General features: G+C 37.5%; 1 protein-coding gene across 1 annotated transcript in view; it reads right to left on the reverse strand.

Moving 5' to 3' along the window:
- The window catches only part of CDKL5 (cyclin dependent kinase like 5), a 157,814-nt gene that overhangs the window by 138,303 nt on the left and 2,838 nt on the right, over positions 1-16,673 (reverse strand). The window contains exons 2-3 of the mRNA XM_086879979.1: positions 12,705-12,874; positions 11,513-11,584 (exon numbers count right to left, since the gene is read on the reverse strand). The gene's annotated coding sequence lies outside the window, so the exon portion shown is untranslated. The remainder of the gene's footprint in view (positions 1-11,512; positions 11,585-12,704; positions 12,875-16,673) is intronic.

The following is a 16,673-nucleotide window of genomic DNA, read 5'->3' on the forward strand; positions in this document are numbered from 1 at the left end:
TATTTAATAAAGTACCAGGTGATTCATTTAGCTGAGAGAAGGAAGAGATGTTAATAATGCCATTCCTAAACAAGTTTAGATCTTTCTGTTCCACCACATTTGGCAGGTGTGTTTGGATGATACATGTAACAATGCCTAATACAGACTTCAGTGTGAATGCAACCTAAATGGCTGAGATCAGGTTTATTTCAGCAGTCTGCACTGGAGGGCTCTGCTGCTTGATAATAGTGTTGGTTTCTGTCTTAGGGACTTTCCTGTTTCTGCAGCTGCTTCCGCTTTGTTTGGAAGTGGATACTTTTTGTTCTTTTATTTTTTCCCCTGGAGGTGGGCCTTACTGTGCTTCTGTCACCTGGAGTTTGGGTTTCTGCAGAGAACAGTCCATAAGACTAAACCCAGAGATCAAAAGGGAGCTTCCCTGTGTGAGCACAGAGCACCCACTGGCTGAGTGTGTTCCTCCTAGTGTTCCTGGCAGGCAGCTTTGGCTCCTGTGAAATTCAAAGTGTGTGTTTTTACATGCAAAGCTTTGGGACGGGATCCATCTTGCTCGAATACACCGCTTAGTCCTTGTAATAGCTCAGCAGCTGGGGCTCTTCGGGTGAGGGGGTTCTGCTCTCGCCTGTCCTGGGGAAAGGTCTGCTGGTCTCCTATCTTGTGTGCTGACCATGGTGCTCCTCACCAGCATTAGTATTTCAGTCATAATGTCCACAAAAAAGCCCGTTTCCATGAGAAGCTTTCTCCTTCCTGTTTTTGAGAAGGGATTTTTTTGTTAGGCCTGGGGAGCTGCAGCAGACTGTGATTCTGATTTGTTTTCTAGGAATGACTAAGAGAGGAGGGGTTTGTACGCTCTGACTAAATTCTGATGACTCTGTTAGCAACCACATTTCTTTAACTGTACGTGAGCTTGCTGAAAGTATGTTTTTAATCTTGTAAAACCCTCCTCAGTTTCTGATGTCACTTGTCACATACATAATATTAATTTCCATTTTTAACTTCAATCCTTCTGTGTTTGGCATACAGGATTTTCCAGGAATATTTTCAAATGGATTTTCTCAACTTAGTAAACCTTTAGTAAAGTAAAACTTTAATATATTTTCATTGTTGGCTAATGTCTGAAGATTTCTTGTTTTGAGTAAAACCCCTTGACCCTAGTTAAAACCAACATTTTGTTTTACTATGTAAGCATCTTTAAAGTGAAATACATTAAATTAAAAAAAAAAAAATCAAGATAAATAAATAAATTAGTATGGTGGAGATTTTGCTTTCAAGTTATAGCAAAGAATGCAGAGAAAAAAGTTCAAGTCTTGATCAGAATAATGAATATGTGGGATTAACAACTTGGTTGGAAGCTACATCAGAAAAAATGGTGGTTATTTGAATCCTCAGAGGCAAAATGAATGAATCACACAGTAGCTGATTTTGGTTGAGAATGACAGTTGTCCCAGATTAGCTTCCCTGATATTATTTTAACAGCATCCAACCACGACAGTGAATAGTTTCTTGTGTTTGGTCCCCAACCAGGAAAAAAATCTGGATGTGCAGCTTGATACTCCCTGTTGAAAATCTGAAAACATAAGGCTGCAGTTCTCCATTGTGGACCACTCCCTGGTGAAACTAATATTCTTTTCTCCAAAACTGTGTTGGAACTAGTTATCCTGTACTGCAGTGACATCTACTGAAGAAAAGCAAAAAAAGTCTTGGGAAAGCAGTATTTGCCTCTCTAAAACATAATACAAACACCAGGGATTTAATATATTATTGAATACTGAGAGGTTTAATATTTTTCCCTTTGTCAAATTCAGAACTATTATTATCTGTTTCTTATGAAGCACCCATTGCCACTATGTTCCCAGACTTTAAACACATACTTAACTAATGTATTCTGTGACCTGTTTCGTATGCAAATACGTAATTCCTGAAAGACTGCGGTTTAGTTTTAGTTCATTCTCCACTTGAGAATGGATGTAAAGGGATTTTTTTTTTCTCACTGAAGGAAGGGAGAGATTAAAATTTAAGGGGCTGGCAAGCATAAATATTGTTCAGACAGAGCTGTGTGCTCTGTGCCACAGTGGGTGGAAAGGACAAGAGAATTGTCGCTTCTGCTGCTAAGGTGAACTGCTTGTATTTTCATTACCTTTAGGTAGAGCACATTTGAATATGTGCTTTCTTTATGCCCTCCTCTTGCCAGCAAGCACTGTTTTATACTGGAAATGAACTACTGAACTGCAGAACACTAATGGATTGCATTATGTACAGCTGCTTGTAGGGAAGATCTGCCCCATTTGCTGTCAAAGCTTTGTGGTCTGTAGCTGCCTCATCCAGATACTTCCATCTCTTTCTTCCAGGGAACTGGATTATGGGATCTAATCTTATTGCCATTGGCAGCAGGGTATGTAGGTCGCTGGATGAGGAGGAAAATGGGATTCATGCCTGCACTTCCATCCCTCTGAAGCAAACATCTTGTCCTTTAAGTTGCAAGATCCTCCTTGAAGGGATACTGCCAAGCAGAAGAAATCCCACCACTGTATGCACGTGCCAAACTATCAATAACCCAGGGGAAAAAAAAAACCCAAAACATAATGTAGCTGCAAAATACTGTTTGATTGAGATTACTGTTGTTTAAAAAAGATCTTGAAATACCAGTGGGAAGGGTTTATGGTTCTGCTCCCTTCTGCATTTTTTTTCTGGTCTTCTATCATGCAACACTTACAGCCTATAATTAAAACAGCTTGCTGCTATTTGCATTTTCATGAAAGGAGCCTTTTCTAGCATACCACTCTTAAATCTCCTATTTGATATCGAGTGAAATTTAATTTCAAGGCTTTACTCTTTGCAGATCATTTAACTCTTAATGGCTTTTCATCCTAAATCTATCTCTGCTTCTGTCTGAGCATATGTGTCTCCCTCCTCATCTCTCTCTCTCTTCCTCATTATTTGTTCACCTTTAAACCATTCCAAAGCTATTGGAAAGACAGATTGCAAAGACAGAAGCCTGGATTTTGCTATTATGCTCTACAACTCTGGCATGAGCTCCTACACATTCCTATCAGAATTATTTCTGGAACAGAAAACCCAGCGAGGGAAAAAATGAGCTCTAGGCTGCTTATTAGTTAAATAATTCTGTATGGGACTATTTGCTGATGGGCATCATATTTATGTATTTAGCTGAACAGTCAAAGAATAGTGCTTTGCATAATATTCTTGGAAGTGCTTAACTTAAGGACATACATAAAATTAAAATACAGTTTATATGCTCAGTTCTAGGTACTTTGTGTAAGGCATCCCTTAGAAAAGTAATAGCTAGCAGCAAAGCATGTCTAGCAAGTGGAATTTTCTGTTGATTCTCTCATTCCCTTCCCTATCTTTCCTTTTCCTGACAGAAACAGATGGAATTTTATTTTCTCACAATTACTATGAACTGAGACTAACAGCTCCTAAATTAGCAGTGAGGGGGTGGAAAGGTGTGGAAAGCAAGAAAAACATGTAAACCCTCTGTAACAGTCTGAATAGTGAAATGTGGAAATAAATCTTGTCAATCAGTAAACCATAACTGCCCTGTGGCTTGTGGATTACAACCAATACATGCAATGATCCATCAGTCCTTTATATAATCTGTGTATATTAAATAATTAAAAAATTGTGTTGATTAGACCTTTCAAACATCTATGCAAAATAGGAGGACTGATATTTCATTTACCTACTGATAAAGTCTGCAAAGGATTTTTTTTTCAGCTTTGAAGTTGTTTAAGCATGGAAGCCTTTGACTTTCTGACAACATTTCCTTTAGGTCCTTTTTTGCCCCATTTAGTCTTTTTTTTTGTGTTTTCTCTCTTCCAAAATTTGGTATTTTCTTTTTGTGACCGTTACCTTATTGTTTTAAATTGTAGTATTTAATCATGAGAGAGGGAACAATGATAATAAGCTCAGTTTAAAACAGTTATCACATGGACATCTTCTAAGAAAGCAGCCACTTGACTTTCTTGTAGGCTTGTTGTGGAGTGGGTCTGGGTATACTGCAGGTACTGGCCACAATATGATTGTATGACACATGCCCCAGGAATCACACAGGGACTTCCTGCAACACAGCTATGTTTAATTTTGAAAAAGAAGACTTTCTATATTGAACAGATTAAATCACTTATCCTCTAAGCAGGCTATATGAAAAGATGAGGAAATTAACATTCAGAGAGGTAGAAGCTGCTGAGACATAATTTTCTAAATCTTGACTGAGGTGTGCAGGAGGAAGGTCTGATGCAATGCTCAGTTTTGTTCCTGATGAGGATCTCATGGTGGAAAATGCACATCACCTGAGCTGCAGTGAGGGTTCCCCTTCAGCACAAACAAGGTGGGGATATCCTTTTAGGCAAAGAGAAGTAAAGGAAGAAATTCTCTGTGAGGGAAAGAAAAGAGCTACTGGTGAGTTCTGTTTCAAGCTCAGTTTTGTCTTTGCTACAGAACCAAGATTATGCTGGTCCTGAGTACTGGTTGTGGGCTGCTCTAAGGTCAGTAAATTCATTAGGGTATGATGGGCTTTGCCATACTGATATTACTGATATGATACTGATAGTAGTATCAGTTAGTTCAAGAGCAGGAGGTCACTACATTCTTGGTAATATTTGTATTGACCATAACCCTTTCTAGAATTTATTAACAATGTCAGTTGATGAGGATTGCCGCCTCTGGTCCGACATATGTGTATCCCTTCTACTTTGCTCCCACACATGCATGATTGAGGCTCTCTAACATTTAGCTTAGGCAGCTGTATGAAACAATAGCCCAGAGGCTGTCAGTGATTCCTTCCTATCACTGAGGAAGCTGAAATACAGAGGTTGCTCCTGGTTACACCCCTGCAACTTAAGCAGAGCTTCCATGAAGATGACTGTGATGCATAGGATGAAAGATGTTCACTACACTAAAATTATTCAGCTACATATTTTCTGCCAAGTAGACCCTGAAAGTTCTGGGAGAAATGCCAAAGCGATGCTGGTAGATGAATGCTTTTGAGCCATCATGTCCTTGACTGCAGGAAGACAGAGATGTTCGATTGGGATTTTTTATAAAGTTACCCTCTCTTTGTTTTGCTTTTCTTTGTACAGAGTCATGTAAAATACCAGCTAAAAAATCGCATACTCATTTGATGATGCCCTTCTAATGGAAAACCATAAGTTAGATATGGCTTTTAGCTATACAGTTTCCACAGATTATTTTTTTTTTTGTTACCTCCTACCAGTAACATATGCATTTTCCTGGGTTTTCTGGGTTTGCACTGTTTTGCTGATTCACTGCATATAGCACACTGAAAATTCTTAGTAATCTTGGAAACACTATCAGCCTGATTCAAATTCCTTATATCGTGTGCTCATTTCATGGAAGGTCCAACTTCACTCTCCCTCAGCATATATATCAGGGAAAGACTTAACTTAAGTCAGATCTAAAACCTCCTTCTTGAGAATTTGTTTAACAGGATTCTTCACTACATGTTGTCTTGTATTTTGGACTTTTTTACCTGTGCCTAAATGCAGTGGCTTTCAACATTTCTGCCATAGTGGCTCATTCATACAGATCTTGCCTCTGAAATATGGTTTGTTTAGTTCACTGAACTATTTTTCTTTACCTAAAAAAATTTTAAAAATTACTTTCATAGCTATATCATGATTGTTTTAATTACATTCTTTGCTCCTGCTAATTTTTCATGAGGTTGAAGTGTTTCTAGATAACAATGTACGTTTACTAAGCCCTTAAGTCCCTAGTATTATTTAACAATGTGAGTGTTACTACAGTTCTAGGGCTTTCTTTTCTGTTTAGCACAACCAATATGGAGAAATTTTCATTTTCCATCTGACATTTTTACCCACATTGTAACAGAAAGATATCTTTCTATTTTACTTCAATTATACACCAATTGATGTTTCTAATGCTCTCTTTCATGCCTTATTTTTAATAATTGTGATCGTGCCTTTAATGGAACATTCATTTCACATTAGCTTCTTGTACTCTGGAGGAATTTTGCAGTGATGTAAAAAAATAGTCTAGAAGTCTTTAAAGAAAGCTTGTCCAAAATTAATATTTTTAAATTAATTTTTTAAGCATTTTCTAATTTCTGACTCCTGTGAGAACTGAAGTAGCCAAATCCAGTATATACTAAAATAATAAGCATTTTTATTCTGTAATATATTACTATGTGAAGAGATAGAAGAGCTGAGCACATAAGTGTTCAGGAGGCACTGGATACATAAGGGTCAGCCAGCCTGTAGTAAAAATGTCCCATTTAATCTGCACAGTACTGGATTGAAAGGCATAGTTAAGAATTCTGGATTGCAAAGGATATTAACAGCTCTGAACAGATATATCTTTTTCTGGGGTTTGAAGATTTATTTGATTATGCTGCATATGATCATATGTTCAGGGTAACAAGGATGTGCAAAGAGCCTCTGTTAGTCAGAAAATACAAATACTCCTGTAATCAATGACTGACATAATTAGCTTTCTTACTAGTGAAAATAGCCAACAAAGTTCCAAGAAAGACATGAACTATCTTGGTAAATAGATAAAAGTATCAATATGTACAGAAATCTACTGTGGCACATAAACTTCAAATGCAGCTACAGATAAAGGAAAAAAAAAGGAAAACCACATACAAAGGTATCTTTTTCTTTATGGGCTTAGACTGAAGGTAGACTAACGATGGTGTCATCTGGACCTGTAACATCATGTGTGCCAGAACTAATATTATGTGGAAGTTGTTCAGAGCAATGTAATTCAGATTCAGTGTTGTTTTAGGCAATGTTAACACAGTCCTAACTCACAAGAGAGAGAGAATTAATTTGGTCTGGATCCCATTATTCTCCCTGAGAATATATCTTAGTTGAAATACATTTTTTGATCAAATTCCATATCTGATTTTCAGATGCTAATTTTACAGTCAGATTTACCGACTTGCAGTCCTAGTTTGCCTCATATTTTTAGTAAAACTAGGGCTTTGGAGGGGCTAAGCTAAAGCTTGGGGGCTTTCCAAAGTTTTTTTAAAAAAACCCAACAGTTCCTTTTGTTTCTATTCAGTCTGTTGCTTTTCCCATCTGCTGGAGCATTTACCATCTCACAAGAGCTTGTAGCCCAATCCTTGGATTTGGTGTTTACCTTCCTGTTTCCTGCGTAACTACTTTGCCTTTTTGGAGTAAGGCAGTTTTACATCCTACTGCTGTATTTTCTTTAGATCATTGTTTCCTAAAGCTACTGAAGCACTGAAAATGTCCACAAGGACAGATTTCATTAAAGGGCAGTACATGGGTTTAATTGTAACTAAAATAAGACAAATTGACACTTCTTTTGTCATCTCTATGCAGTAGGCATTTCTCCAAATTCCTTGGGCATCTTGGAATGTCAGTTTATTAAACTTGACTCAAAAAAGAATTCTAGGGCACTATTTTGCAAAGGATGTGTTATTAGTGAGTTGGCACCAAGAATCATAAAATATAAAGGTTCCCAACTTTGTTTATTAAAATAAACTGAATTTACAGGCTCTTCAGTAGTAAAAATTTTCTCCTATTTTCGAAAGGAGTTTCCTATGACCAGGACTGGATAGAGTAATGATAAATGGATGGGGACAGTGCAATGGCATTTCTGTTTTCTCATCCCATGATCTCAGAAGCACTATTTGGTTGTTGGACCTCTCACCTTGTCCTTCAACATTCCTCCTTCAAGTATCTACATTGGATCAGAAAAGTCAACCAGACAAATCACAGCCATTTGTAATTCCATGGTGAGAACTTTTGAGCTGGAAGCATAAAATACCTCGAAGTATTCATGGCTCAGGCCAACAAGAAAGACTGCTCATAGTCCCCATAGTTTCTAGGGCTTAATATCCTGGCACACTTCCAGCATGTGTCAGATTTTACAAATGTATTTAAGGAACAGCTTTCAGCCAAAGGTTATGGAGTAAGAGTCCTGTAACTTCTCTGCTGCCATGATGTGTCTGAGCAGAGCATCACCACAGCCAGCTGGCCATAGCCAAGAGAGGCAGATGGAATGAATATAGCAATGCTGCCATGAACTGCAGTGATGAACACAGGTCAGGAGCAGAGAAGGCCCTATTCTGCACATGGAACCAGGCCACTTTTTAAATTAATAACAAATAATAAAGTGGGGATTTTCTAATCTTCCAATTATTTAGGCGATCATATGCATTCACTAATTATCACATAGCTGGTGGCAGGAATTAGGATGAAGTAGAGGTTTTTTAAAATAGTAATATTTTAAAATAATCATACGTCTTTTAAATAATAAAAAGTAATCATTATGTTAAAATAATAATCTTCTAAAAATCCAAAATAACTAAGTTTTTTCCTTGCTGCTAAGTACTTGTAAGTAGGACATTAGTAACTTGCTATTTGTTTACAACAGTAGTCTGATAAAAGATAACTTTTAGCTGAACTAAGAGAATACAAAAACCTCTGAAAAACAATCCTTAAATAAAGTCTGTCCATACAACGGTATGACATTAGCTAAGTAATCCATGTCCTGCCAGTGTATTACCTCAACCTGTTCTTCACTTGTCACAAGTAGTAAAAAAGGTCTTTGTCTTGTGCAAATAAAAAGGCATTTGAGCATTTCTAAGTAAAACTTTGAGAGAAAAAATATTTGCTTAAGACAAACAACTGTTTCGTGACAGACCTATTTTGGGGGAAAAGAATGTAAAAATCTAACCAATGTGTCTCTGATGTATAAATAAATGCCCTGTAATTGTCTTTGCTAAAAGTGGAGGTAATGGTGTTGAAACAATAGACTCCATTGAAAAAATGAAATCCTGTAAAGTGATAAATGTGTAAGGTCAGCTGAACTATCTGAAGGTAAATCACTTTTCTTTCCTTAGCTACTGACATCCTTAAGCTGAGAAAGAAGACGTTGAAAAATTAACTCTGTGTGTTCCACAGAGGTAGGAAAAGACCTATAACAGGTATAGGATCACACCTGCCACTTCACTTAGCAGGAACCCCTCCATTACCCTGCCTCTTCCCTGGATTAGACAATTCCTAGCACAAAAATCTCCAAACTGTGTTCAGACATGCTCGACTCCTGTTAAGACTGTTTCACACAGATTGCTGGCAAGACTGATGAGGCCAATGTATTTCTGGCCAGCTTGTGGCCAAGGGGCTAATGCTTCACATTCCTTCTAAGGGGTTGGAGTCCTTTAAACAGGTAATGGGCAAAACTCCGCTTGTATACACAAAGAATTGCAGTATCAGTGGGCCCAAATTGTACTTGGAAGTTCCATCTGGAGAGGAGAAGGCTGACCAGGAGGTAATTACAGTTTAGGAGTGCTTTGACTACTTGTACAGCTCATACAGATTTGCCATAACAGGCAATGGTGGCCAGCAGCTTCCAACGGGCTGCACACATCATGTAACATCATCAGCAGTGGAGCACAGATTTAGCACTACAAAAATTAGTATCTTATTTCATACCAGTTTACACAATGTACTCATGCCACACTTTCTCCGTTTCTCCACAGTTTCCATTGTGCCTTCCAGCCATTCCTAATTTTAATCTCTCCCAGCTCCCTTCAATTTTATATGTACTTTACATATATAAAATACTACATGTGTTATATTTTGTGTATATATATATGTTACCTACATATCTATGCAGTACTACTGCTGTCCCAGGCAGCAGCATTATCCTGCTGTAAAGAAGTCTTCTTTCAAGGAGAGAAGAATGCACTTAAGTCAGCAACTCAAGGATCCTTATTGCACGTGTAGAAACACTGCACTTGTGATGGGAACATCAACCTCTGTGCCAACGACTGGGTACAAGCATAGAGGGCTTAGTTTGAAAGGGTTTTTGACTCTTTCTGTGCTTATATCCTCTTTCCTTTGAAGGCATGAGAATTTTTTCCATTAGAGCTTACTCTGTGAAGTTATTTTGGGAATAACCTCACAAGAAACTGAACAAAAATAAATATATAAACATTGAAAGAATAAAGAAAAAGCTGTTAATGCCAAGTGTGTAAGAACTTATATCCCTGCCAAAAAAAAAAAAAACCCAAAAAAAAAGAAAGAACTACTAGAAAGAAAAAACATTATGCTCTGATAATTCACATATTTTATGCCCTATTTCTTATGCAATGCATTTTCTTTACATCTCTGGTGTTTCCATTAGAAATATGATTCTCCTTCCCTGCCTTCTGCTCAGCTGGTATTTTGGTCATGACAGTTTTTCATCTTTAAGAACAAAGGAATTTTGTATTTTATATGGTCAGATTTTTGAAGTCCTATGACTTTTCTCTGAAAATGACAACATAAATGCTTGTATAAAAAGTACTAGCAATTGTTACAGGCAAAAAAAGAGTTTTCTTTCCTCAGCATCTGTCAGCTACAAAAGAAAAACCCGAAGGGATGCTCTCTATTTAAAATTCTCTATATTTTATCAACATAAAACAGTCAGAACTACTTTAACCTTTACAGGTCTATCCTTTTGTGATGTCCTGTTAGCTGTTGGTAACAGCAATGATATATTTGTTAAGGAGTTTCACAGATTTTTCTATTTTAGCTCATCACATTTTCTGATATTCAAGTTCAGTGTACATTCTTATGTTTGTCTGTGAGTTTACATTATTTGTATTTTTTTGAAAATATTTATTTATTGCCCTCACTCATCTCTGCATTAAACAGCCCCACATATAATGTTTCCTTGCATAAAAGACTCAAGAGATTTTCAAATTTGTTTCATCATCTGTTTTTGAAATAATTTTGTTTGCATTTTTTGAGATGGAGAGAAAAAAACAAAACACAACAGAAAATACAACTCTGATTTAAATAATGCTTGGATATTGTCAGAGTTATTTTCAGTGCTGCTTATAGATACCTTCCTTGATAAAGATCCTTTTATGCAGATGCTTTCTAAGTGCAGCAGGATTTGCCTTAGGGACCATGAGCATCTTTGACCCTTTGTTGCAGTTGAGGCAGAGAAAGTATTCCTTTCTAATACGTTCCTGAGAAGTATCTCTTTGTCTGCCTAGGAGTGAGTGTGTATTATTTTAGCAGTTCCATAATTTATTTTAAAACTCTCTGAATGTACTGTTCAACCTGAGGATTTGTCCTTCACCTCATCCTGTTATTTCAACAACTCTCCCTCTGATCCTTCCATCTCCTATCTGGGGGTAGAACAGAAATGGTGTATAGGGCTTTCTGGCATTTCTTTACTGTTTCTACCCTCTTCTCATAGCCTCATATTTTTAACAAAATACATTTATATACTTTTTTTAAAAAGTAATAAATGCAAAAATGTTGTTAAAACTGAAATCTAACAAATAATTGAAATGCTTCATTTTTTTCACCCAAAGACTGAAAGCTGAAGGTAAGGTGGTATTTCTATGAGAAAGGAAAAGCACATTATTTCTGTATCTTTGTAAAAAAATACTTCAATTGCCATAACATCATTTCTTAGACTAAAAAACTATGTATTTGTTCTGAGTATTTAATAGTAATGTTTTCACACAGAGAAAATAAAATCCCATTACCTCTGTTTTCTGCTGACTTGGGGACATCTGTTATTAGGACAGGGATGGGTGACAGGAGATGACCACTCTTTCCTTGCAGAAAGGGAAAGACAGAGGTGTTAGCGGCTGCTGCATGTTCTTGTGGCCCTTGTCTGACCTCCCTTCCCTGGCCACCTGCCCTCTCTCCCTCCTTTCACACTCTCCAGCAGCAAGGCTCCCCCTGGGGTCTTCTGCACTTGGTGGAAAGCTGAAAAAAGCCATGCTTGGAAGAGACCCCTGCATGCTACCAATGCCCATGATGCTCTGAAGGTGGGTATTGAGGGGCAGAAGCACCTATTCTTAATAAATAAATATTCTTAAGTAAACTAAGACATAAATAAATGAATAAATAAATTATTGAGAAGCTAAATAAATGAAACAGCAATTTAAGCACCCTATTTAAGTCAAGGTATTCTTTTCACAAGGAATAGTGCTTTAAGGAAAGCAGAAGTCACTGGTACTTGTGAGCTTGCAAGCTGAGAGCTGCAAGCAAACTGCCTCTGTCATCATTTGAAAACATAATGCTGACAGATCTCTGACTTGGTACTAGCACTAAACAGGATTAACCACTCTGGCATCTCAGGTTTCATTGCACTGAAATGAAAACAAATGCTGTTCACACAAAGAATGGCATTTGTCATATTATTCATGCCTGTGTGGCCTCTCAGGGTGTACATGGTTGGTCACATCAAGCCAAACAATGCATGACTTGAAACTAAACTTTCAAGAGTGTTTAATGGTGTTATTATCAGTTAATTCTTCTTTTGGTTTTAGGGTACTAATTGAAAGAGATAACAACCTAGCGAGCATACTCTTGGCTTCAAAGAAAGCACCTTTTTGGTTTTACTCTTATGCAGCACATTTATTTAGCAGTTAGCCCTTTGCCCACCCAAGGCATCCCTATCACCCCCATTTCTCCAAGGGCATGCTCAGCACAGGGTGTAGCCCAAGCAGGATTTACACACCCATCACTCAGAGACATGATTCATTTGATTGTGGATTTGAGATTCTGTTGCCAACCAGGGTAGCTCCTTTCCATGGCTCCAGCAGGTTGAAGCTGCCACCCTGCTCCAAGGGTAGCCCAAGTGGGGCCAGCCTGTGCTAAATCCTGATGGCCCTCTCCCTCCCTTCACTTGCCAGCTGGGCTCCTCCTTGCTACCTTGCTTGCTCCTACCTTCATTCTGCCTGCCCCACGATCCGCAGAGCCAAGGGGCCACAGGAGGCTTGCAGGGAACTGTCAACAATAACTGGCAAATCCTATGGCAGAAGTGCTCAGTCCAGGAGCATCAGAGAAAATGGACTGGATTTTTTCCCCACCCCATCCGTGGGGTCCAAAGGCTGCATCTGAGAGAAAAATCACCTCTTAAGTGTATCTGCATGACTCTGCCAGATTGCCTAAAAATATTGGGAGACAACAGTGCATTTGCTTAAATTTTTCATTTTCTCAAAGCTTTCCCACAGCCAGAAGAGCTGGAGCTTTTTTTCATGTGGGACTGAGTTGGGCAGTGATGCCCCCAGACAGCTGGATAAGCCCCAGCAGCAGGGAGATGGCAGGCTTTGCAACAGCTGCTGAATTCAAGGGTATGGATTATTAGCACTTCATCTTGTTTGCTCTCACTCTTAGTGATGAGGGTGCTCTATTTTAATTGAATTTCCTTTCCACTTTCAAATTGCATCCAAAGGAGAAATGTCAGCACATTAAAGGAGACTTTTCTTTTGTTTGCCAAAATATGAACCCGGAGCCAGAATAGCTCCTCTCTGGCAATTATAAAAGCTCAAACATTTATTACTCTCCTGTTGGAGAGTACACTTTTAATACACCTTGGAGAAATTAATTCTTACCTAGACATGCAGAAAACCTAATGGCATTAAGAGAAAATGGGTAAGTTATGCCACCTTCTATCCTGTTTTGTGGAAACAATAATTAATCATTAATTTTACTACTGCAAAAGGAATTGGAATTTGGGTCAAATGAATTGCTAAAATATTTGCTGACATATCAGGATTGGTGGCAGGATGTTTATTAGAGCTTTTGCATTTGGATCTCTAATACAAATCAGTGATCTGAATCATTATGACCCAGAAGTAATAGTCTGGTTTCCTGGTGCTGTTACTTTATCTCAAATACCATGTTTAAATCAATTTCATAAAATGTTTTCTCCTATTTTTGGTATTAAAAATCTATTACATGCTTTTGTCCACAAGATTTTGGGAGTAAACATTTTTTCCTTCGTAGTTGTGCAGGAAGCACTCACTTAAAATAATAATAATAATAAAAAAAGTTCTATTTTCCCTTGCTGGGGCAATTTTAATCACTATTCATCCAGTGGTAAAAGATTAGCCATAGCTTAGGTCTGTCTTACATGAAATTGGTTTCTCACTACTTTTCCTTTAAAAATCAACTTTTAACTAATACTGCCAAATATTTTAACAGGTTGTGTGGTGAATATTCTGTTCCCATTTATTTCTGTGAGGTTCCTGTACCTCAAAGAAGTTATTTTCAAGTTTGCAGCTATGCAAATGAAATTAACATAACTTCTTTCAGGGCTACCAGTTCCTACATGCATGTCTAAACACCTTATGTATATACTGTAATATTATAGCATTAAATGAAACTGCTTTAGAATGCCTGAATGTTTTTACTTACTCTAGTCACAGTGAGTGTTCTTTACACTTGTCATCTGAAATTATTCCTGCTCTTAATCTACACAGTTTAAAAATTTCGAAGGAGGTGATGGCATTTTCTACAAGCCAGCAGAAAAGGAAAAGAAACATTAAAGAAGATGTTATTAAAAGCATATGTCATTGTCACACTTCAGGCCCTGAAGGACTTCTGAGGCTGTTCTGGAAAAGGCAAACTTCATTCTTGAGAAAGAACAAAATGTTAATTTGCTGTCAGATAAAAATCTACAGTATCTGTTGAATTCACATAACTGAATGCTAAGGCAGACCTCTTTAGGTCTAAATTGCAGCTTTCTTCAGCTAGTGAAACTGCACATCCTCTCAGATATCTGTGATATACTTAGTCACATAATCATATTGTGACAGCTTGAAAGGAGGAGGGCTCAGAAAATAGAAAAGCAGTTTAAAATTCTTATTGAAACGATTTATTTTTGGAAGACAGTGGCATGCATTTTGCAGAAACAATAAAATCCTTTCCCTGATGAAGCTGATATTTTCCAATGTCCTTAAACAAAGCTTACATTCATTGAATCATCTTGTTTGCAGGGACCATGGAGAGTGACTGAGTCCACTCTCTGCCTAAGGGCCACTCTACCTGTGCTAGTTCTGAAAGGTGGTACAAGCTCTTCTTGTAGGGTCTGAGGTTGGCAGCTACACAAACACCTAGCCAGCTTCTTCCTATCCTTATAATTTTTGTTTTCTAATCTCTTGCTTTGTTTTAAATCTTGATCCATTCACTATGGAACTGGAGAATGAATTCATCCTTTTATCTTTATGGCACTTGCATATATTCATATCAATACTGCATACATAATGTATTTTTCTCCTTCTTCTGTTTTCTCCCTTTAATGTAAATTGTACGTTGTGGGTTGGTTTTAAGTCATGTATAGATACCTAATCATTCAGATTGTTCTTTTCTGCTCCTTCCATGGGCTATATATTTACTGAAGCCAAACAGAACATGGCTACTAAATTTTCCTAGGGCCATGTAAATAAGGCTCTTTCACAAAAGTCCATCTTTCTTTTTCTCAATTGTTTTATGTGGTTTAACTTTCTCATTGCAGCAGCTCTGTGATATCATCCTCTTTATAGATATTGTGATTCACATAAAAACAGAACTTCCTTTTTTTTTTTTTTGGTCACATAATTGCAGCTTTTTTCCCTGCAGAAGACGCAGTAGTTTCCCCTTTCCTGTTTGTATAGCTGATCGCATCTGCTGCTGCCCAGTAGCAGGCACTTATCTCCATTGAATAGAACCCTCCTTTTCCCAAACCAAACCACTAGTGTGCGAAAATCCTTCTAAACCCAACATCTGTCCTCCAGCATTCTAAAGACTCTCAGTTTGGTATAATCTCCAGTAATGTAAACATGTTTTCTGAACCATCGCTGAGTTCATTAACATCCTTCTGACAATGAGCTGCTTGTATGAGCTCCCTAAATAACTTCTTCTACATTGTTTTCCTTGTTTACTGAAAGAATATCATATGAGACCATGTCAAAAATCTTACTAAAGTGACATCCAACATGACCTTCAATGTTTCTCCTTCGCTGATGATTCCTCTTACTTTGTTGCGGGAGAGATTAGATTTGACATCTTTTGTTCTTGACAAAGCTGTGTTGGCTGTTACTTGTTGTGTTACAACTGCTTAAAGATAGCTTGTTTACTTGCTCCAGTATCTTTTCTGTGTACTGAGGTCAAACAGATTGATATATAATATCCTCCTTCCTTCTTTCTTTTTCAACAATAGAGCTTCTCCCCTTTTGTCCTGTAATATTCCTTCACTGTAAATTATCAATGATAACCATTAGTTTTCATCATCCAGTCCTTTAAATTCAGGTGATGGAAAAGCAGCAAATTGTGTTTGAATATTTTTTCACTCGGTCCTTTGTCAAATCTGAAATCTGTCTGTTTTTCCAATTATCAACAATGCCTGATATATATATATATATATATATATATATATATATGTAAAAATTAGGTACAAAAATATTAAAAAACTTGAATTTCTGTGTTGTCTATTAAAAACTTACCAGCTCTGCTTGATACAGGCATAATCATTTACTTGATTCTTTTCCATGTCTGGTAAGGTACTTAAATATTTTATGTTACCCCAAATATCCCTTGCTAGTTGTGTCTCATTTTCTGCTGCCTTTTCTTACTTTACCCCTGCATGATCAGGCTCAGCTTTTGTAGTTCCTCCAAGTAACCTGACCCAACTTCTCTCTTCTGGATGCTTCATTCCTATTTGAGGCTCAGGAGGAGCTTGTGACAGCCAGGCTGATCTTTTAGTCTGCCTGTTGCATTTTCTGCATGGATAGTTCATTTACTTATACTCTTAGTGTTATTTCTTCGGGGAAGTGACAGTTCTTAAACATTTTTTTTGTCTGCATCAACCTCCCAGAACATCATGTTGGCTACTTATAGGAGTTCATGGGGACCTACTTCCATAAAATGTATTTT

This window comes from Cyanistes caeruleus, chromosome 3 (genome assembly GCF_971803275.1).
Source record: "Cyanistes caeruleus chromosome 3, bCyaCae1.hap1.1, whole genome shotgun sequence".
Classification (NCBI taxonomy): Eukaryota; Metazoa; Chordata; class Aves; order Passeriformes; family Paridae; genus Cyanistes; species Cyanistes caeruleus.